General features: G+C 36.0%; 1 long non-coding RNA gene across 1 annotated transcript; it reads right to left on the bottom strand.

The window, feature by feature from the left end:
• Nucleotides 1–2,809: 2,809 nt before the first annotated feature.
• Nucleotides 2,810–5,828, bottom strand: LOC126381560 (uncharacterized). The gene is made up of 3 exons (XR_007568875.1): nucleotides 5,517–5,828; nucleotides 5,243–5,449; nucleotides 2,810–4,547 (listed from the first exon to the last, which is right to left on the bottom strand). It is a non-coding gene; the product is annotated as an uncharacterized LOC126381560 (long non-coding RNA).
• Between the last annotated feature and the right edge of the window lie 17,703 nt (nucleotides 5,829–23,531).

Below are 23,531 nucleotides of genomic sequence, written 5' to 3'. Positions count from 1 at the left end.
TGGAATTTTTTCTTGATCTTGAAAAACTGCTCCGCATCAGGGAGACACCCTACGGCCTGGCAAAACTATAAAACCTGGAGCAATTTTTTTTTCGCGAAATATATTTAAATCTTGGTCAAATCCAATCCCCGGTGAAAAAAAACCAAAATGGCGAAAAAACAAGATGGCCGCCATACAAAATTTTCGTTTTTCCTGAAAATGCCTCGAGGGTAAAAATGATGTATAGAGATGTGATTGGATCGTCATGTTGAGTATTTCAATACTGCTCGATCTTGAAAAACTGCTCCGCATCAGGGAGACACCCTACGGCCTGGCAAAACTATAAAACCTAGAGCAATTTTTCTTTCGCGAAAAATATTTAAATCTTAGTCAAATCCAATCCCCGGTGAAAAAAAACCAAAATGGCGGAAAAACAAGATGGCCGCCATACAAAATTTTCGTTTTTCCTGAAAATGTCTCGAAGGTACAAATGATGTATGGGAGGTGTGATCGGAACGTCAAGCTTAATATGAAACAACTGCTTGATGTTAAAAAACTGCTCCGCATCAGGGAGACACCCTACGGCCTGGCCAAACTATCGCTTCTAGAACATTATTTTTTCCACCAGGCCTATTATAATCTTAGTCAAATTTAATTGCAGTTGAAAAAAAATCAAAATGGCGGAAATTCAAGATGGCCGCCATACAAATTTTTCTTTTTTCCTGAAAATCTCTCGGGCGTAAAAATGATGTATAGGATTGTGATCGGATCGTCATGTTGAGTATTTCAATACTGCTCCATCTTGAAAAACTGCTCCGCATCAGGGAGACACCCTACGGCCTGGCAAAACTATAATACCTGGAGCTGTACGAAACCTATTTAAATCTTGGTCAAATTTTATCGCCAGTGAAAAAAAAACAAAATGGCCGAAAAACAAGATGGCCGCCATACAAATTTTTGTTTTTCCAGAAAATGTCTCACGAGGTAAAAATGATGTATTGGGGTGTGATCGGAACATCATCTTGGAAAACTGCTCCGCATCAGGGGTCACTCTACGGCCTGGCAAAACTATAGCACCTAGAACTTTTTTGATTTCACGAGACCTATTCAAGTCTTTGTCAAATTCTATCGCGGTAAAAAAATGGCGGGAAAACAAGATGGCCGCCATACATAGCTTCGAACTAATACAGGACACGCGAGCAGCTTGCTGCGAGCGAACCACGCGAAATCTAGTTATATTATATATAGCTACAAACCCATGTACTGACTGACTGACTGACTGACTGACTCACTCACTGACAGAGTTGTTCTCCCAGAAGGAGCGTCGGGGGGTGAAAATGATGTATGGGAGATGTGATCAAAATCTTCCGGTGAGTATGGGAAAACTTTCAGATCTTGGAAAACTGCTCCGCATCAGGGAGACACCCTACAGTCTGGCGCAACTATTATACCTGGATCAATTTTTTTTTCGCAAAACCTATTTAAATCTTGGTCAAATTCAATCGTTGGGGAAAAAAAATCAAAATGGCGGAAAAACAAGATGGCCGCCATACAAAATTTTGTTTTTCTAGAAAATGTCTCGCAGGCAAAAACAATGTATTGGGGTGTAATCGGAATGTCATGTTGAGTATGTAAATACTTCTTGATCTTCAGAAACTGCTCCGCATCAGGGAGACACCCTACGGCCTGGAAAAACTATCACACCTGGAACTATTCTTTTTCCACGAGACCTATTTAAATCTTGGTCAAATTTTATTGCCGGTGAAAAAAAATCAAAATGGCGGAAAATCAAGATGGCTGCCATACAAATTTTTCGTTTTTCTTGAAAATGCCTCGGGGGTAAAAATGATGTATAGGAATGTGATCGGAACGTCATGTCAAGTATGAAAATACGTCTGGGTTTTCGATAGCTGCTCCGCATCAGGGAGACACCCTACGGCCTGGCAAAACGAAGGCATCCGGAACATTTTTTTTCCACCAAACCTATTAAAATCTTAGTCAAATTTTATCGTCGGTGAAAAAAAAAAACAAAATGGCGGAAAACAAGATGGCCGCCATACAAATATTTGTTTCTCCAAAAAATGTCTCAGAGGTAAAAACAATGTATGTAAATACTTCTTGATCTTCAGAAACTGCTCCGCATCAGGGAGACACCCTACGGCCTGGAAAAACTATGACACCTGGAACATTTTTTTTTCCACCAAACATATTAAAATCTTAGTCAAATTTTATCGCCGGTGAAAAAAAGATGGCCGCCATACAAAATGTTGTTTTTCCAGAAAAATAAGGGGTTTGTTCGGATAGTCATGTTTAGTATGGAAATACTTCTCGATCTTCAAAAACTGCTCCGCATCAGGGAGACGCCCCACGGCCTGGCAAACCTATCGCACCTGAACCAAATTTTCTTTCACTGAACCTATTTAAATTTTGGTCAAATCCAATCGCCGGTGAAAAAAAAAACAAAATGGTAGGAAACCAAGAAGGCTGCCATACAAAATGTTGTTTTTCCAGAAAATGCCTCGGGAGTGAAAATGATGTATAAGGGGTTTGTTCGTTCAATTGCGTCAGACCTATTTAAGTCTTGGTCTAATTCTGTCGCGTGTGAAAAAAAATCAAAACGGTGGAAAAACAAAATGGCCGTCATACAAAATTTTAGTTTTTCATAACGAGCCCCGGGTGGTAAAAATAAAAATAATGTATCCCGAGTTAGATCGGAACGTGACTATGGAAATACTTCTCGATCTTCATAATCTGCTTCGTATCAGGGAGACATATCTGGCAAGACTAAGATGTTCGGGGTTATGGGTCAGAGGAAGAAAATAGAAAACACTTTAGTAAATGAGAGGAGTTTAATTAATTTACGCAACACACCCTACGCCATTACATGTCAGAGAGAGGCCGTAGACAATCATAGACACTATAGTCTTTTCTTAAAATAATAGGGATGCGTCACACACGACCAACACCAGTGATGTGACATTGCTACCATAACATAAGATAGATACCTGGATTATAAATTTTTTTCACACGACGAAGCGGCAATTACACTTTCCAATCCATTCTGCCCGGTGCGTCAAGGTCACGGGCATGTCGATCAAGATCGTGTAGTCTAATAGCAAATCGGTGGGGCCGGGCGTAACCATGGTAACCACGATCTCAAGCGAGTTGGTGAGGAGTAACCACCACGAGCTACTGTAATAGCGTCGATTATTCCAATCTCGATGTGACCTTGACGCCTCGCTCTAAGTGGATTGGGTACTGTAATTAGCGCTTATCATAGTTTAAATAAGTCGTGTGAAGGTATCCAGGTACAGTTTTCAATCATCCGTCCCTTTCCTTTTCGGCTGATAATAAAATGACAGGTTTAACTTCAAATAAACTTACTGTGTGTACTGGAATCAGCACCAATAACACACGTTACTCTTGCATATTTAGTAAACAGGTACTTAATAGAACTAATGGATGACTTTCCAGGCTACTTTCTCAAAAAAAATATAGATGGCGCTGTCCAGATTTAACGTCATAAAAACGTAAATACCCGTTTTCTCACTACTCGGATAAATAATTATTCAAAAATATAATATAATGGCAATAAATAAATTATCCCAATTTAATTCAAAAAACACTGACTACTATGAGACCTTTTCAGTAAAAGTGGCGCTAAACGACGTGATTACTATTAAAAATATAAAATTAGAAGGTTAAACGATCGCACATCTGTACAGCGCCATCTATATTGTTTTTTGGGGAAAGTAGCCTGGAATGTCACTCATTTGTACCTTGGTACCTATAGATTTTGTAATAATATTTGTCTTGTATTTAAGCCAATAAAAACTATCAAAGGATGTTTGATGTGGAAATCTGTTCTCAAGAGGTCATAAGTTAAATGCCAGTAGGTAGGTACCTGCATTAAAATGCAACTAACAATTTTGATACAACAAAAAACACTGATTGTGAGACCTTTTCAGTAAAAGTGGCGCTAAACGACGTGATTACTATTTATATTTTTCAAAATAATTTTAAAACGAAACAATTGTATTAAAAGATAATGAAAGATATATTTTTAGAAATAAGTTGTTTTATTATATATTTAAAATATTATAGATGCAACTCATACTCATACATTTTCTTCTTTATTTCTACATTTAATCAAATAGGTAGTTGAAATAAAACAGCAACTTAACAAGTACTCTCGGCCTCCATGGTCCAGTGGCTAACTGTTGGGCTCACATCCGGAGGTCCCAGATTCAAATCCCAGTAGGGACTAACACAAAAATTACTTTGTGATCCCCGGTTTGGTTAGGAGATGGCTGGCTGATCAGCTGAACATATTAGTAAGTAGGTATAGATAATAACATTAAAATATATGGGTTATGTTCCTAACTAGCTTTTTAATTATTTAATGACATGATAATATAAATTATAAAGTGATTTAAGCTCATAGTTTAACAACATCTATGAACATAAATAGCTACATACAATGCAATGGCACACTTAACACAGCTCTTATGTTCGCTAGGTATTAATGCATTTGAGGTGAGCTCATTCTGCAAACATCCATCAAGCATCTGAAAACAAATATGAATGTTCTTAAAAAATAATTGTAGTTTTGATGTCCCATGGAGCCAATAAATACAAATTAGATGCCCCATACATGTACAATAATATATTTTGCACAATATGCCTGACTGTAACAATATTATTAAATGTCTAGGGATGGAATTGAAATATGCCAACTTTAAATTGAACTTAAAACAATGTTTTAATCATAATTAAATTGCCTTTAACAATGAGGGACTTTCCAATGGACGTTCCCCAAACACATGATAGTTGGTGTTGTTCACTTTTAACCTGATAATTACCTATTTTCTCATTGCTGGGATACATAATTATTCAAAAATGTAATGTAATGACAGAATGATATAATATAAAAAATTGTTTCTTGATATTCGGATCACATTATGTATAGAATGACATTGCTATCTAGGTATATTGCTTCTCTTTATTTTGATCAGAATAATAATAGGTGGAAGTTGTATGAATCATCATATATCATCATCATTTATAACCAAAAACAAAGATAAAAGATGCATTGGTATGTCTGTTATCCATGAAATTAGACATTTAAACGAAGAAAAAACTTAACAATGCCATGTATCATTTTTTGGGGAACGGCAATTGGAATGTCCGTCATGATTGTCACTCATAAAACTTTTAAATGGCTCTTACACAATGTAAATTAAAATCTTTAATACTTTATTACCTGTCTTGGAGATATGTCACTCTTTATTTCTTTCCATAAGCCTATGGCCTGTGATTTTGTCCTCTTGTATGCCTTCACAAAGATATTCCACAACTTATACAGACACATTGTTTCTAACTCTCGGGCTGGAACATTCTTCAGGAAACTTGTTGTTGCTTGCATCTCTTAGTATGAGTTAGTATGACAAAGTCGATCAGCATCTAACACCTATAAATAAATAACTTTATAATAATAGTGTCATTTGATTCTATGTATTGTATTGTATGTTACTTACATTGCAATTTATCAACGAACATTATCCACAAACTTTTATCATTTTGGCTCTATCCAAAACACATAATGGTTCTGGAAGTTTTTACATTTTACAGTAGAATGTCAACGCAAGTTTGTACAAGGAAGTAGGGCTCGACTCGATGATGTTGTTGTTGTTGTTTAAATTCGCCTTATATAAGGCAGGCAAAGATCTCAGGACCATACAGCCTTGACTTTAGTAATTTAAAATTCGAAAATCACGATCAAAAATAGGCCTAAGCCTTGTCTTTAATTTTCAATATCCAATTTAGAATTTAGGCCAGTGCCTTGTACTTGTAAGTCACAATTTTTTTTTTTTTTTTTTGGTTTTCCCCGAAGGGTAAGGCAAAGGGAACTATGCCCATACAACCATGTCTGACGTATTTTTTTTCTTGATGATTAATGAAATGATGAAAGGTGATGATGATGAAACCTAAGCCCCCACCCTCGGAGTAGACTCCTACTCCGAACCCCAAACGAATTAACTCAAAAGTCCCCATAAGCTTTTGAGTTATGAAGCGGCTTCTTGGCACGAAGAGAAAATAGATAGTACCACTTTGTTTATTGAATATTTATTTATACTTTATATTTATATATTTTTCCGATATAATAACACTAAAGCAATTTTTCGTTTACTTGTTCACTTCGTATTAAATATTTAGGTTATTCAATGAAGAAAGCATCTTTCCCGCCAAAAACCCACGCAAAAATTAATGAAAATACTCAATCTTTGTTGCTTATTTAAAAAAGTTAAATGGTACTGAAGTGATAAAAAGCAATTAGATTTTATATTGCTTATTTATTAATTCCATCGACATCTATGCGACAAAGTGAAGTAAATAAGTACCTCAATATTTTTCGATATTGGCTGTTTGAATCTGCTTAGTAATCTGCTTAGCTAAAGTAAATTCGTACCCAAACCGTTGGCGCGAAAAAGTGACAAGCGTTTTTTCACTTGTATTTCAAGATTTCCAAAGGTAAGTCGATTTTGTTATTAATAATTTAACAATTATTTATAAATATTTAGATATATGATAAGATACTAATCTTTAAAATCGTAAAAAGTTATATAAGTAAACATAATTATTATAATTGCAAGGTCTAACTTACTGTACTGATTTTCTCTTTTTCACATAATGAAAGTGAAAACATTAAAAGGTAAGTACCTACCTACTTAAAAGCTATAAGTAATTCTTATTTTATTGTCTATTAGATAAACACAAATAGTACAGAAGTGGTTTGTTTACAGATGAAGCGTTCAAGCGTTGAAATTCCATCGTGCTCTACAATGCTTCGCCGTCGCGTCGACGACGGGCAGCAGGGCCTCTATGACGAGACTGCTGTAACATGCATCGGTGCCGGTAAGTATTTAGATTTTAACGAGCTTAATACCTAATGCACATTTTTTATGTTAAATCCAATTTACGAAACCATTGATTGATCATTATCATTATAATGTCTAAAATAGCCGCTTGACATCAGCCATGGAAAAAAACTTTACTTAATAACAGGCATTAGGTACCTATCTACTTAAATTAATTGCATTGCCCCTACTTATGCTGTGTGACTAGAATAGGCGATAGTTAATTACTATTAAGATTTTTTTAGAATATTTAAGTAAGTAAGTAGGTAGGTATATGAAGTAAGTTAGTTAACCTATGATAAACTTAGATGGTCAGAGAAGTCATAGATAATAACAATAAGAGTGAATCCTTTTTGAATTATAACAATCCGAGTGTGATTCTGGTTTGACAGCAACCCATGTTGTAGCACAACAGTAACATCACTCATTAGATATCCTGTAATAAGTAGGTCTGTAATAAATTATACCTAATACACACAAAAGTTAACCTATGAACGCTAAGTTATAGCAGTCACTCTCGTAATATTATGTGTGAAAAGTTAAGCCTTTCTCTAAAATTGTGAAAGGCCAACTAAATATGTTTGTTTTATGTGTAGAGAAATAGTGTATTTTATCCAAAGTGACAAGTTACTACAGGTGGTTAAATACAACCATAACCAATCTTACAATAATATTATAAGATATTAACTATTTAACTAAGAATTATAGAAATAAGTAATTAGGTAACAAAACTATTATAAAGTTATCTACTTAATTATATAAAACAGCTATTTATAATAACACAAAATTATATTAAATAAGTATATGAGATAATGACGCTTTGAAGTATTTAGTGTTTAAGTATTTAGCTGAAAAAAAATTGAATGCTAATAACATTTGTCAACAAGAAACTTATTTTTATTACTGTCAAAGAGTGTATGTAGGTTTGTCTATATTTTGAATATGGTTAGGGATATGGTTATATATATATCTTGACGACCATGTGGTGGGGACTGAAGGAAACCCCGTGTTGGTCGTGGTACACCTGGTTAGTTCACCTAGGTAGATCACAAACAAAAATTTTCTTAACCAACTTCAAAAATAAAGGTTATCAATTTGACCCATATGTATATAATAATGTGTGCCAAATTCCATATATATGGATGTATGTTTGTCCATGCATTGTTTAGAAACTACAAATTGTATTGCAATAATGCTTGTTTATGGGATTGAGTATCGTCCAACATAGGGAAGAATGCAAGTTTCATCAAAATTGGTTTGGAAATTCCCAACTTATGGTTGAAAAACAGTTAAACATTAGGAATCTTGTGTTTCGATACTATACTAATAGAGGCTTCGATCTTAAGTAATTATGATTACTAATGGTTTGAGCGTAAATTAAAGAAAATTGGAAAACGGTCAAGGGTGTGTCGGGCACTACATACATTTAACAAATTATAAGACATGTTATATTCCAGTGTTTTGTTAACGAAGGTACCTTGGTTACTGGCGTATTAATATTATTAGTCACAATCTCGAGTTTAAACAAACAAAAAGTAATTTCAAAATTTCGATTCTAAGGTAGGTATTCAACTAAATATTATTTCTTACTTTTTATTTGACAGATTTTGAAGTCGGTGTAATTTTTTTAAATTACTTGTTGTGATAGCTAAAAAGTAATAAGCAAAATAAAGTAACAACTTTATAATTATTTTGTTTATTACTTTACAGCTGTCTAAAGATATGGAAAACGCCGAATACAATGAGTGTATAAAAAAATACCATACCTCCACAACCCTGATACAGTAAAAATTAATGTAGGTATACCTATATACTATGTTATACTATAGTATGTACCTAAGGTTCCGTCCACAGAAAAGGTTAATAAAGGAAAATTGTGTGTATGTAAGTATGTATACATATCATACGTAGATACATTGTTTTAAGTTTACGCGGTTATTATCATAACCACACGCAGATACCCGTACACGTGTTATCATACGTAGATACACGTCTAAGTAAGTACGAGCGAGACAGACCATTCTAACGTAGTATTATTCTTTATTTGATGCCTATAGCTTAAGTGATGTTCAACTCAATCCTCTTATATATAGATACTTGGATTTCGCCATCAGAATTTTCTTTTACTGACCTTTTCTGTGGACGGAACCAAAGGTGCGCGAGTCCAAATCCCACTTGCCTGGTTTTTTTTTAAATTTTTGCCTTGTATTAGTCTGAAATAATCTCACACTATGATGCAATAAAATCAAAACAAGAACAAAAACTATGGTATTACGTTTTACTGTTATTTTATATTAAATCTTCGAAATATTCCGTCGATAAATTCTTACATAATATCCTCGCCTATTTCCCATTGGGGTAGGCAGAGAACAGATTATGAGAGAGAATATGAATGAAATTGGACTTAAAGTATTATTACCTGCAATTAAACATTTATGTTACAATTATGTAATTAATTGCTTAATATTTTATTAAAATTGTCAAAAGGTTACTAATGACAACGTTGAGGAGTATGAATGGAATGACTTTGAATGATAAAATAGTGTGATAAGGGACCGTTGTGAAAGAAGATGTAGTGAAGAGAATTGACAAAAGAATGCTTAGATAGTTTGGACACGGACAAGATTTATTATGCGGGTATAATTGGTAGAATCGGAAGAGGAAGGCCTAGGTTTATTTTATTTGATTAATTCCAGGATATTTTTGATAAGAGTGGTCGATGCGAAAGTGATGTGTCAGGATCATAGTAAGTGGAATTGCGTGGTCTCCGCCTATCCCAACGGGAAATAGGCGTAATCTTAAGTATGTATTTTTTCGAGAAAGTTGGTTAGAATGATATTTGATAGTCTTAAGCTCATAGTTTCAGTATTCCATAAGTTTTTTATTTTATATACCATATAATTACTTACAGAACCGTTATGCTATTTTCTATATTGTAAAGTGGGCGCTTCGTATTTTTTTTACTTTAGCCACAGCTATGATGCCAACAGATGACGAATTTATTCATCGACTTTTGATGTTCAACAAGTTCAACTACAAAGTGTGCTCTACATGACTGTCGCGACTGGACTGATGCTCGGCGGTTGCTTTGCTGCTTTGCTTTTGCCGCTTTGTACGGCACGAGCTGGCGGCATTGTGTAAAAGTGCTTAAACAAATGCCATTTTAACCATAAAAAAATCAAGACAACAATTACACACTACCTAATTTAGGTTTATTAATCCGACTGAAATTTTATGTGTGTTGTTGATTATTATTTTTTTAATAATAGGTACCTAATTTAATTTTCCTATACTAATTATTGCATTCCCTGTAATTATCTTCTTATCTTACCTAGCCTATTCGATCCCACTGCTGGGCAAAGGCCTCCCCTTGATTTTTCCACTCTTCTCGACTTTGCGCAATCTCCGGCCAATGCTTCCGATTTTATTTAAATTTAAGTATAAACTGCCTATATACGTCCACTGCTGGGCACAGGCCTCCCCTCAATCAACCGGAGGGGGTATGGAGCCTACTCCACCACGCTGCTCCAATGCGGGGGATTAAATTTAAGTATATAGGGTAAACTGCCTAATTATCAGCACCTTTAATTATTGGTACGGTAATTTTCTCAAATTTTAATGTTCACAATGAGGCTAAGGCGCTTAAAATGGTTTGTAAAAAAAATTGCCCCTTACCTTGAACCAGATAGGGGTGTCAATAATAGGGTGTATTACCTTATCTATTAAATAAATTCATATTTAACATTTACTGTTTCATTAGGTCTAACACACCAAGGCTCCGATGTGTATGAAGGTAACAATTCGCAATGTACGGTTATCTCAGCATGCGCTTCAATTTATTCTGTGTTCCATAATCGCGCATCTTTCACTACTGCCGAAATTGATAAAATTTTAAACATGGGGGATACACTTTACATGCAGTTAAAATATCTACTTCAGAGGGGTGTCACTTATTTTATGCCAGATGAATTACCCAATGAGCTTCGCGTCGGGAATAACGTCGTACATATAGTTAGCATGGAGGACAACTGGATCTTTTCTAATACGTATCCTACGACTTCCGCGAATAAAGACATAGGTTTATTAACTTTAAAGAACATATTGGACAACAGAGTATTTTTTAATACTAATGACTATACTGTCGATTCGCAATTCGCTTATAATGTGAACAATACAAATCACAACGACAGTACCGATAGCATATTGTTTACGGGCCAGGGTTATACTTTTAGTTTTTGGCGGTTTAATGGTGAATATTATTTCTTTAACAGCCATGCGGTTAACAGCAAAAATATTAATATAGGAAGGGGCAAGCCAGAGGACGGTCCTTACGTAGCACGTTTATTTAAATGTGATTCAACCGAAGCGCTAGCAAAACATTACTCGCGAATGAAGTTTATGACGGATCCGAATACTCATTAACTCGGTTAAGAGTATTAAATGACGACCTTATATGGCAAAATGAAACGCAGGTTAGTTCCGAAACGTCACAGTCTATTTTAATAGATTTAATATCATCACCATTACTGAATGTGAATCAAACTTTAGATTCTATTTTGATGAACTATCAGTCAACACTGGCCCCGATTAAAACCTCTGTGCAAAATTTAGATAGTAAATTGTCAGTTGACTCAAACCCGGTAGATGTTTATGACACTACAAATGATTTGAAACTGTCAATTTTAAAACCAGTTGTCCTATTAGAAAGAATTAGTAATCAAGACGAAAACCAATGCGTTAAAATTAAAGGCGGCCGACCCAAAAAACAGAAACGTGGACCAAAACCGAGTAAAGAAAACGCGCATCGTGAAGCTGTAAGGAAATATACAACGAAAAACCCCGCTGTTAATCGCAAGGCAGTTCTACGGTATAACGAACGCAATCCAGACGTTAACCGCGAGGCCGTTCAACGTTATAACGAGAACAACCCAGACGTTCATCGCGCGGCCGTTCAACGTTATAACGAGAACAATCCAGACGTTCATCGCGCGGCCGTTCAACGTTATAACAAGAACAACCCAGACGTACATCGCGCGGCCGTTCAACGTTATAACGAGAACAACCCAGATGTTCATCGCGCGGCCGTTCAACGTTATAACGAGAACAACCCAGACGTTCATCGCGCGGCCGTTCAACGTTATAACGAGAACAACCCAGGCGTTCATCGCGCGGCCGTTCAACGTTATAACGAGAACAACCCAGACGTTCATCGCGCGGCCGTTCAACGTTATAACGAGAACAACCCAGACGTTCATCGCGCGGCCGTTCAACGTTATATCGAGAATAACCCAGACGATCATCGCGCGGCCGTTCAACGTTATAACGAGCTTCACCCTGAAATTATCAAAAAAGCAGCACAAAAATACACAGAAAATAGTCGTAACATTGAAACGCCACTGAGATATTCCAAAAATTTAATAGGTGAAAAACAGGGGCATGAACTCAGCATTATTCGATTATATAATTTAAAAAATACGTCGCTTCTGTCTGAACAAACATATAGATGTCCAAGATGTAATGCTCCATTGTTCGAAGAAGAGAAATCTCGTCGGCAATGGTGTTGTCATTCAGGAGATTATAACGTTCAGAATTTTCTCCCATTAAACGAAGAATTTTATACAAATCCAGCTTTTTTTAAATAGACCACGCGCTTACAATAATATTTTTGCATTTTCGGCATTAGGTGTTTCCCACGGTTACCATCATCCAGAAGGTATATCTTTTCTAAAAATTCAAGGACTTATTTACCACCGTATCTTTGATTTGTCTTACAATGAAAGTCCGAATAATATTAATTTTTACATAAATGACAGTAGCGAGAGAGAGAGTTTAGCTAGCGAATTAAGTTTAGATAAAACGGTAGTTCGAATGATTACAGGGTTCATGCACACAGTTAATCCATATATAAACTGTTTTAGAAGGTTAAGTTTAGAGGAATCATCAGAAGCTTTCTTGAAGTTCGAAAAAACTACTCGTGCGACTCACAGTAACATCCTCGGAGATCAACCTGTTGGTCAAGAAATTGCCGCAATTATTAGTACAGACCGCGAAGAATTTTCTCCACGCTGTATTGTAGTCAAAAAGATAGCAGACGGTAGGCCTCGAACAATAGATATAATGGATTCCTTATACGAGACTTTCCAGTATCCTCTCTTATATCCTCACGGAAATACTGGTTGGCATCCAGATATGAGAGATAATAAGGGCAATAAGCTTAATCAGGTTAAATATGTCCGTTGTTTACTTTTATCAGAGTCGCGATTTAGCATATTTGGTCGTTTATCTGAAGAGTGGTTAGTCGATATGTTTTGTAGAGTTTTAGAAGAACGCCTACGGTTTTTGAAAAATAGCCAAACAAAACAACAAAACAGGCTAAGAGTAGCTCCACTCCAAGAGTTAATTAATGACGAGTTTATTTTAGGAGAAGGTGGAGTAGAACTGGTAAAATTTATTTACCTAGCTCATTCACAGGGGGGTCCGCGGTACATGAAAAAGAAATACCTGGATGCTATAGCAATGGTAAACAGGTTAGGTCCACCATCATATTTTTTAACTTTAACTTGTAACCCCAACTGGCCTGAAATAAAAAATTCAACATTATCAGGTCGATCAAAAGACCCCCTTACTTGTGCTCGAGTTTTCAACTTAAAACTCGGAGAGTTATTAAAAGATTTAAAATTGGGTAAATGGTTCGGAAAAATTGTTTATATAATGCTTGTTATTGAGTTCCAAAAAAGAGGACTACCACACGCGCATATTGCTTTTAGAGTGGAAGGTGGTGGACCTGTGGAAAGTCCGGATATTGATAAGTTTGTTTCGTGCTACCATACCCGATCCGGCACAAACTTTATTATACAAAGTTGTCATGGATCATATGATACATGGTCCATGCGGCCCTCCTTACCGAACTAATTTGCCGTGTTAGAATAGTGAAAAAAAAAAACTGTTTAAAATATTTTCCAAAAAAAAGAAACACCAGTCACCTTCAGTGACGATAGAGGTTTTATACATTTACGTCGCAATAGTAAAAATCAGGCGATTATTAAATATCGCGGCAGAGACGTAATAGTTAATGATTTGTGGGTCGTTCCTTATAATCCTGCTCTTCTCCTAAAATATGATGCTCACATAAATTTAGAAGTGTCCACACAGCGTGCTATAATTAAGTATTTATTTAAATATATGACAAAAGGACCTGATGAAGCCCGTATTGCCGTTGTTGATGAAGAACATCGTGAGGATGAAATCGAACAATATGTCACTAAGCGATATATTAGTTCTAGCGAAGCAGCGTGGCGTGTTCTCGAATTTGATATTGTAGCTAGGAACCCTACGGTAAAAATGTTAACAGTACATTTGCCCGATCAAAATTCGGTATTTTTTAATCCTGGCCACGCGAAAGAGGCAGTTAATAATGCAGGTTCAGATCTTTTAGACTATTTCAGTAGGCCTTTAACTGAGGAGTTTGATCGGGTATCCTACTTAGACTTTTTGAAAATTATAAACATTCATGCGAAAGATCCTTGTTTAAAGACAGTTCAGGCGGTGCAAATGCAAAACGGCAAATTTCTTACGCGGAGAATGCGGGGTGAGCTCGTCGCGCGTCTATTTTGGGTCGCGCCGAACAGAGGTGAACAGTTCTTTTTAAGACTTCTTTTAAGTGTTTACCCTTGTCGTAGTTTCGCGGATTTACTTCAAATTGGAGGTCCAAATTGCACAACTTTTCAAGAAGCTGCCAAATTCGTAGGACTTGCGGACGACGCAGTCGAATATGAACGGGCTATGGAAGAAGCTTCCACTTTTTTAACCGGACCACGACTTCGTAGCTTTTTTGTAACGCTGGCTGTTAATGGTGCCTCAGTGGCGTCACTGTGGAACACGTATAAACGTCAATTGGCCGAAGATTTCCTTTACAGGGTGCCCGATGACGAAGAAAACGCGTTTAACATGTGCCTCATTCAAATAGATAGAATGCTACGTAGACACGGAACTTCGTTAATAGAACAAGGTTTGCCGGAAGTAGTTTATAGGTCAACAGAGTTGGATAGGGAACGCACTGAATATGATTTAGATAGTTTGAAATCATACGTAGAAGAGTGGTTGCCACAGTTATCTCCCGATCAACGTGCCGTATTCGATTACGTGGAAAAGCTTTGCGTTGATAGTGTTTACCGAGAATCCAACAACTGTGCGATTTTTATCGATGGTCCCGCCGGCACCGGGAAACGCTTTTATTGAAGGTCATAACTGCATATATCCGCGGTAACCTTAAAGGTATAGTTTTAACCTGTGCATCGTCTGCAATTGCTGCTCAAAATTACACAAACGGAATGACGGCTCATTCCTTGTTTAGATTTCCTTTACATCTATTAGATGATAGCGGATACTGGAACATCTCAAATGGTACTCAAAGAGCTGAATTGATTTATAATTCTAATCTCATTGTGTATGATGAAGCGCCGATGGCTCATAAATACCTTATAAATTTATTAAATAGATCATTGCAGGATTTGATGAGGACAGACAAATTTTTGGTTCTAAAATAATTATTTTTGCAGGAGATTTTCGTCAAATTCCTCCAGTAGTCCCAGAAGCACGAACGAATTTTGATATATTAAACGCGTCACTAAAAACTTCACCTATTTGGAAACAATTGAAAAAATTTAGTTTGGTAACTTCACAGAGATGTAAGGATGACGCACAGTATGCAGATTTTCTTTTAAAACTGGGTTCAAATTTATTACCTACTCTTAGATTAGAAACAAATAATAATGATTTGCAATTAGTCCAACTTGAATCCATTGATTATGTTACTAAATTAGAAGATTTAATTGATTTTGTATTCCCAGAAGTTACTCTTACTGAGCAGGCGTATGCTCCTTCAGAGCGATTCTATGCACCCGTAACGATGCAGTTAGAGAAATTAATGCCGTTATTTTAGACAAACTACCAGGAGAAGTATTACATTTTTATGCCATAGACAAAGTTTTAAGCGACAACGCTGATCAAGTATATTTTAGTCCCGAATTTTTACATACACTTCGACCACAAGGTGTTCCAGATTTCGACTTACAATTAAATTAGAATGTGTTTGTGTAATCACGCGTAATCTTTGTTTCGCGGACGGCTTAGTAAATGGCACCAAAGTAATAGTCGTTGAAACATCTCCATATATTATTAAAGTTCGGAAACAAGGTGAACTAGGAGATTATTTGATCCCTCGAATTCTTTTTAAAGCGCCTATAGAACATAACAGCCCTTACGAGATGTGTCGCCGTCAAATTCCCATTGCAGGTGTGTTATGCAATGACCATTCACAAGAGCCAGGGTCAAACGATTAGTCGCGTTGGGGTCGATCTTAGATCTGACATGTTTAGTCACGGTCAACTGTATGTAGCTTTAGGTCGCGTTCGCGAAAGACGTGACATAAAATTACTACTACCCAGGCACCGAATCGAAAATGACCAACCTTTCTCGAATAACGTTATCATATCGGAACTTTTAAGTTTAACGTAACTTTATTAGGGTGTCACTTCTTGAAAAGACTGAACAGTTCATCTCTGTTATTAAGCTTATTGGGTTTTTTTAGATCGGTTAAATCATGTGCTGAAATTATCGTATATTGCGAATTATTTATTATTATTTATATTCATTCTATCTTGTTTTTTTCTTCTTTCGTATAATTTAACGATAAACTGACTTTAACAAGCTTGCACCTCGATTTGATGATGGTTACATTGAATTTCAAAGCTAGGTTTACCATTTTATTAGTCACAATCACTGAATTAAAATGTGTGTTAATCAATTGGCAATGTGTGCATGCCCTTCCAGCCGTAACGCTGTGGAAGCTCATCTTTAGGGGACGAGAGAACGGGCGTGAAGTGAACTGGCAGGTATGAACACTTGGCTGCGGGTGCGCCGGTGCATGGAGTGAAGTGGAGCTGGCTGGAAGATGGAGGCAGGTATCACTCGATTGCTTTAGATGAGTTCCACTCAGATCAAGTAAGCTGTCATATGGATGAATGTCGCAGGTTGGAATGATCCGGAGTAGAACTGTCGGTGTCGTTCCCATCGTCGTAGGCATTTTCGGTGGATTTTGTAGGTCGTTCAACAATGGTTGCGTGAGTTTTAGCCTGTCAAGCTGCTATGCCGTGCTAGCCGATTCTTGCGATCTGGGATACAAGGGATGGACGTATCCTGTGGAATGATCGTGTCAGTGAGGTTGAATGTCGCTTAGGACTGGAAAGGAGGGAGTACGGAAACTGTAATCAGTATTCAGGATCTCGCTGTACATGGACAATGTTTAGTTTAGGTGTATTTAAAGTGGTAATTGTTCGAAGTTATTTGAAAAGAATTCTGTTTCAGTGTTTAAGCGCTAAAACTGTTTGTTTTTTGTAAGCAAACGTATGATTTATTGATGTTCATTTTTTACTTTATAACGCTATACAAATGATTTTGTTACCAAATTTAAGTGCGTATATAAACAATAAATGAATACTAAATATTTCGATGAAGACACCAATGATGTTTATTGATACATTTTCTCCTAAGTGTTACTTTCTCAACTTAAAGCAATAAGTTATGCAGTAATTATACTTCTACGAGTATATTTAAAAAATCATCATTCAAAAGACTTTTACCCAATACCTAACTTACATTAAGTAAAATTTATCTTTGTCATTTTAGTCACTTATTTTTTTATCATCACTAAGCAGTAAGCAAATATATTTACTAAAATAATAAAAAAAAATACGATATTCATGGTAAGTTGGATTAGCTATTTTATAACACAAACGACTTGATATTTTCATTCATTAATTCAGGAAAATAAATGTACAATGAAAAAAAAGTTTTTATAACCGATTAAATTTGTGTATTGTGTAGTGTATACATTTTAATGTATTTACCATTTGCAAATTAGCGTATATTAGGAACTTAAGTTAGAATTAAGTAAACTAACAAAAAAATATACGCCTTAATTAATAAATATAAGGAAGAAAGGAAACTATCCGGGTGCCTGTTTACTCATCATCAAGGAAACTTTAAGAAATAACATTACTACAAATGTCTGCTCGAAGAAAGATTCAGAAATTTAAACAAATGCCCAGCTGGAAATCGATTAATGAGTACACATAAACGCTACACCTCGCGTGTCCTGTAATGGAACGGACAGAATAAAGAATATGTGTTATGGTACGTCGAATCAGTACAGTATAATATTATACATTAGCATTCAATGGTGTAAGAATCGTCATCGTCATTGTGTCAGCAAAGACGCATCATCAATTGTACAGATTTGTGGCTACAAATATATAAATGAAAAGTGTTATTTAGAACATTATTTATTGTGTTGTGGAATAAAATAGGTCAATAATTACCTATATCCGGCAGTGACGAACAATTTCATTCATAAACATGGGTAAATATGACGACTGTCAGATGGGCTAAACATGAAAAAAGTCCTTAAACCAAATCCCATTGTTTCGCTGTTGTGTTTGAAAATCTAAGCCGCAGGAGGATATTATTTACGACCATGCTTTACCTTTAATGGTGTATTTAAAAATAATTAAGCCTATAATCAACAATGAATGTTCTATACCATTCTAAGCAAATTCAAAAACAAATTTGATCATGTTAATTTCTGGCCTCCCACAAGCGGGTCTCACCAGTATTGACAGAAGAATGATCACTCATCGATACAAAAACATACATAAAGTAATTAATACATGTATACAGGCTAAATAAAGTGAAATTGCTAGAAAATACCTACTACTTGGAAAAACAATAATTGGAGAAGAAAGCACTACCTAACAACGTGAAACTTTGATATTCAAATTTTCAAATCAAATATGGCTAAAACAAAAAAAAATACTTAAAAATTGAAAGGTAAAAGAAAACACCTTTAGTTAAAAAAAAATAGAAAGCGAGTCATATTTTATATATTCTGGTAAAATTGTTTAGTTTTAAATGTTACCAAATACACCAAATGTTATTAGAAACTAGCTTTTGCCCGCGACTTCGTCCGCGTGGCGTGTTATATAAGAGAGAGATCTTTGTGTGTGTGGGAGTGCATACTTATGCAGTTTAGATTTTTTCATACAATTTTTTTCCTAATAACTCCCATTTTTCAAAATATTACAGCCAAAAAAAACTTTATATTTACTAAGGTATGCATGCATGCTAGATTGAATTAATTGATTGAATTGATTTTTTTTTAATTGATTGTTCATTGAGTTTTAATTTTAATACACACTTCCTCTCTTCCCTTCAACTATGCTGTGCCCTACAGGGTCCATGTTTTAGTTCCTATGCCTATGTAACACCCCATTGTACTACATGGAATGCAATAAATAATTTAATTGAATTGAAAACATCTATCTTACGCGGTTTCGATTTTTTCATACAAATGTTTTTTTCCCGTTAACTCCCGTTTCCGTGGGAATTTTGCAATAACCTGTTGCAACTAAGCTTTAAGTTAACTAAGGTACCTGCATGCCAAATTTCAAGCGTCTAACTTAAGCGGTTTAGATTTTTCATACAAAAGGATTTTCCCGCTAATTTCCGTTCCCGTGGGAATTCCGGGAATTCCTTTCTTAGTGTACCTCTACGGTACCTAAGCTATGTCCCTTCCAAATTTCAAATGCCTACGTTTAGCCGTTCAGGCTGTGCGTTGATATGTCAGTCACTGAGTCAGTCAGTTTCTCCTTTTATTTAGATTTGATTTTTTTCATACAAATGTTTTTTCCCGCTAACTACCGTTCCCGTGGGAATTTTGTAATATCCTGTTGCAACTAAGCTTTAAGTTTACTAAAGTACCTGCATGCCAAATTTCAAACGTCTAACTTGAGTGGTTTAGATTTTTCATACAAAAGGATTTTCCCGCTAATTCCCGTTCCCATGAGAATTTCGGGAATTCCTTTCTTAGTGCACCTCTACGGTATCTAAGGTACCTGCGAGCCAAATTTCAAACATGTAACTTGAATGGTTTAGATTTTTCATACAAAAGGATTTTCCCGTTAATTCCCGTTCCCGTGGGAATTTCGGGAATGCCTTTCTTAGTGCACCTCCACGGTACCTAAGGTACCTGCATGACAAATTTCAAACGTCTAACTTGAGTGGCTTAGATTTTTCATACAAAAGGATTTTCCCGCTAATTCCCGTTCTCGTGGGAATTTCGGGAATTCCTGTCTTAATGCACCTCCTCGGTACCTAAGGTACCTGCATGACAAATTTCAAACGTCTAACTTGAGTGGTTTACATTTTTCATACAAAAGTATTTTCCCGCTAATTCCCGTTCCCGTGGGAATTTCGGGAATTCCTTTCTTAGTGTACCTCTACGGTATCTAAGGTACCTGCATGCCAAATTTCAAACGTCTAACTTGAGTGGTTTAGATTTTTCATACAAAAGGATTTCCTTCACTACTCTGCTCCTATTGATTGTAGCGTGATGAAAAGTATACTATAACCTGTCCAAGAGTGTGAAGAATAATTGTACCAAGTTTCATTAAAATCCGTCCAGTAGTTTTTGTTTCTATAAGGAACATACAGACAGACAGACAGACAGACAGACAGACAGACAGACAGACAGACAGACAGACAAAAATTTTACTGATTGCATTTTTGGCATCAGTATCGACCACTTATCATCCCCTGATAGTTATTTTGAAAAAATATTTAATGTACAGAATTGACCTCTCTACAGATTTATTATAAGTATAGATTTATTATAAGTATAGATGAAAGTAACAAGTCATATTTTCTATATTATTACGCATTAAGTTTAATTTATATGTGTACAGTCATAACCAACATACTACCTACGTTTTATTTTTTAAGTCTACATTCGTTATTTATTTACTTATAATGACGCAAATAACAAACAACTATGCTTGTTATGAATTTGCATACACCTACAGTAAATCCAACTTACCATGAATATACAATGATAATATAATATACATAGTAAGTGCAGAATAAAAACTTAGGGATTACATGGTTTTATGTTTTCCAGTGGATCTGGTTAGAGCTATGTCACGCTAAATAGTATTCTTTGCATTTCTTCTTACAATACTTTTCAATAGAACACTGTTTCGCATGAGACGGTTCCTCAAAAAACATAATATCGTGTATGAGCTAAACTAAAACTTAAGTTTTATATGGTTTTATGTTTTCCAGTGGATCTGGTTAGAGCTATGTCACGCTAAATTGTGTTCTTTGCATTTCTTCTTACAATACTTTTCAATAGAACACTGTTTCGCATGAGACGGTTCCTCAAAAAACATAATATCGTGTATGATCTAAACAAAAACTTAGGTTTTATAAGGTTTTATGTTTTCCAGTGGATCTGGTTAGAACTATGTCACACTAAATGGTGTTTTTTGCATTTCTTCTTATAATACTTCTCAATAGAACACTGTTTCGCATGAGACGGTTCCTCAAAAAACATAATATCGTGTATGAGCTAAACAAAAATTTAGGGTTTTACATGGTTTTATGTTTTCCAGTGGATTTGGTTAGAGCTATGTCACGCTAAATGGTGTTTTTTGTATTTCTTTTTACTATTCTTTCCAATGGAACACTGTTTCGCATGAGACGGTTCCTCAAAAAACATAATATCGTGAATGAGCTAAACAAAAATTTAGGGTTTTACATGGTTTTATGTTTTCCAGTGGATCTGGTTAGAGCTATGTCACGCTAAATGGTGTTTTTTTATTTCTTCTTACTATTCTTTCCAATAGAATACTGTTTCGCATAAGACGGTTGCTCAAAAAACATAATATCGTGTATGAGCTAAACAAAAATTTAGGGTTTTACATGGTTTTATGTTTTCCAGTGGATCTGGTTAGAGCTATGTCACGCTAAATGGTGTTTTTTGTATTTCTTTTTACTATTCTTTCCAATGGAACACTGTTTCGCATGAGACGGTTCCTCAAAAAACATAATATCGTGTATGAGCTAAACAAAAATTTAGGGTTTTACATGGTTTTATGTTTTCCAGTGGATCTGGTTAGAGCTATGTCATGCTAAATAGTGTTTTTTGCATTTCTTCTTACAATACTTTTCAATAGGACACTGTTTCGCATGAGACGGTTCCTCAAAAAACATAATATCGTGTATGAGCTAAACAAAAATTTAGGGTTTTACACATATAAAATTTTTGTGTTCATCTCTTATGACACCATATTTCATTCAGTATTATCACTCAGCATCTTACTATATACATAACGATATATATACTACCCAACGTGATACCCAGTGAACGTAAAGCAAGTCAGATGAATTACACTATTCCTCTTCACTACTTTCCTCACCAGAAGAATAATCAGCGCCATAACTCAACCAGGGGAAAATTTTATCGATCGCTACTGTACCTTCATATCGCCTACCCTTCCTAGTAAGTGGGGTGTCCTCTATAATGAAACGATCATGTGGTAGAACTGCCTTAATTTTGTATGGACCTTGACACTTAGGTTCGAGCTTTATAGATTGTCCTGACCCAGATGGCACAGCTCTGATGACCCTTACTAAATCACCCTCCTTGTATTTTGTAGGCGTCTTCCTATGCTTATCAAACCTCCTTTTGTTGGCTTCCTGGTTCCTTCGAATGGCGTCGCTTGCCTCGCTTCTAGTTTCATCGAGGGTCTTATCCGTCACCCCACTGCCTATATCATTCCGGACTACTTCATCAACTATCTCATTCAAAACTCCTTGTGATGTATTAGGTACCTTCCTACCGAATAAAAGTTCCGTAGGTGTTTTCATAGAGTCAGGAAGTCAATAGACTGCTTAAAGAAATGACACTTAGGCATCTTCAAGGTAAGTCCACTATCCCGCAAAGCAATAAGAACCTCCTCTAATCGACTCAATCCTTCCTCAACAGTACTAGATGGTATCAAGATGTCGTCCATGTAAACAATGGTATACTTAAGTTTTGCTTTATTCAGGACTTTGTGAACTAATCGTTGAAAGACAGCAGGCGCATTCGCTAGGCCGAATGGCATACGGGTATATTCGTATTGCCCATCCGGCGTAACGAAAGCGGTCTTTTCTATAGACTCTTCGGCGATGGGTATCTGATGACAGCCCGAAGCCAAATCAAGGGTTGTGAAAATGGACTGTCCCGAGAGTTGGTGTAGGAGGTCCTCTATTCTGGGCAAAGGATAGTGGTCCCTTTTGGTTTTGCTATTGAGTGCGCGATAGTCTACACAGAGTCGCATGTCACCGGTTTTCTTGCGTACTAGAACAATTGGACTGGCATATGGCGATACAGACTCGCGGACTATCCCGCACTCAATCATTTCCTCTATCATAGACTGTACCTTTCTGCGCTCACTTAGTGACAACCTGTATGGTCTATAAACTACTGCTCAGAGTCCTTCAAGTGGATCACCATCTCAGTTTCATTCGTGTAGCCTAAGTCATGCATTCCCCAGGAAAAACAAATTTTATATTTGTCCAATAAATCACGTAAAGCCTGCCTATTGAACAGGGAAGCACTTAGATTCTCGGTGAAATTAAATAAAAAACTGAAATTACTTGCAGCTCCGTTCGCGTCTTTATTTGGAAGGGAAGAAGGAATGGTGCGAATGTACATAGAGTATATAGTTGGCACAGATTATAATATTGTATGTCGTG

The sequence above is a fragment of the Pectinophora gossypiella genome, unplaced genomic scaffold (genome assembly GCF_024362695.1).
Source record: "Pectinophora gossypiella unplaced genomic scaffold, ilPecGoss1.1 Pgos_61, whole genome shotgun sequence".
NCBI lineage: Eukaryota > Metazoa > Arthropoda > Insecta > Lepidoptera > Gelechiidae > Pectinophora > Pectinophora gossypiella.
The sequence above is the reverse complement of the archived record's forward strand: the minus strand, read 5'-3'. Positions and strand labels throughout refer to the sequence as shown.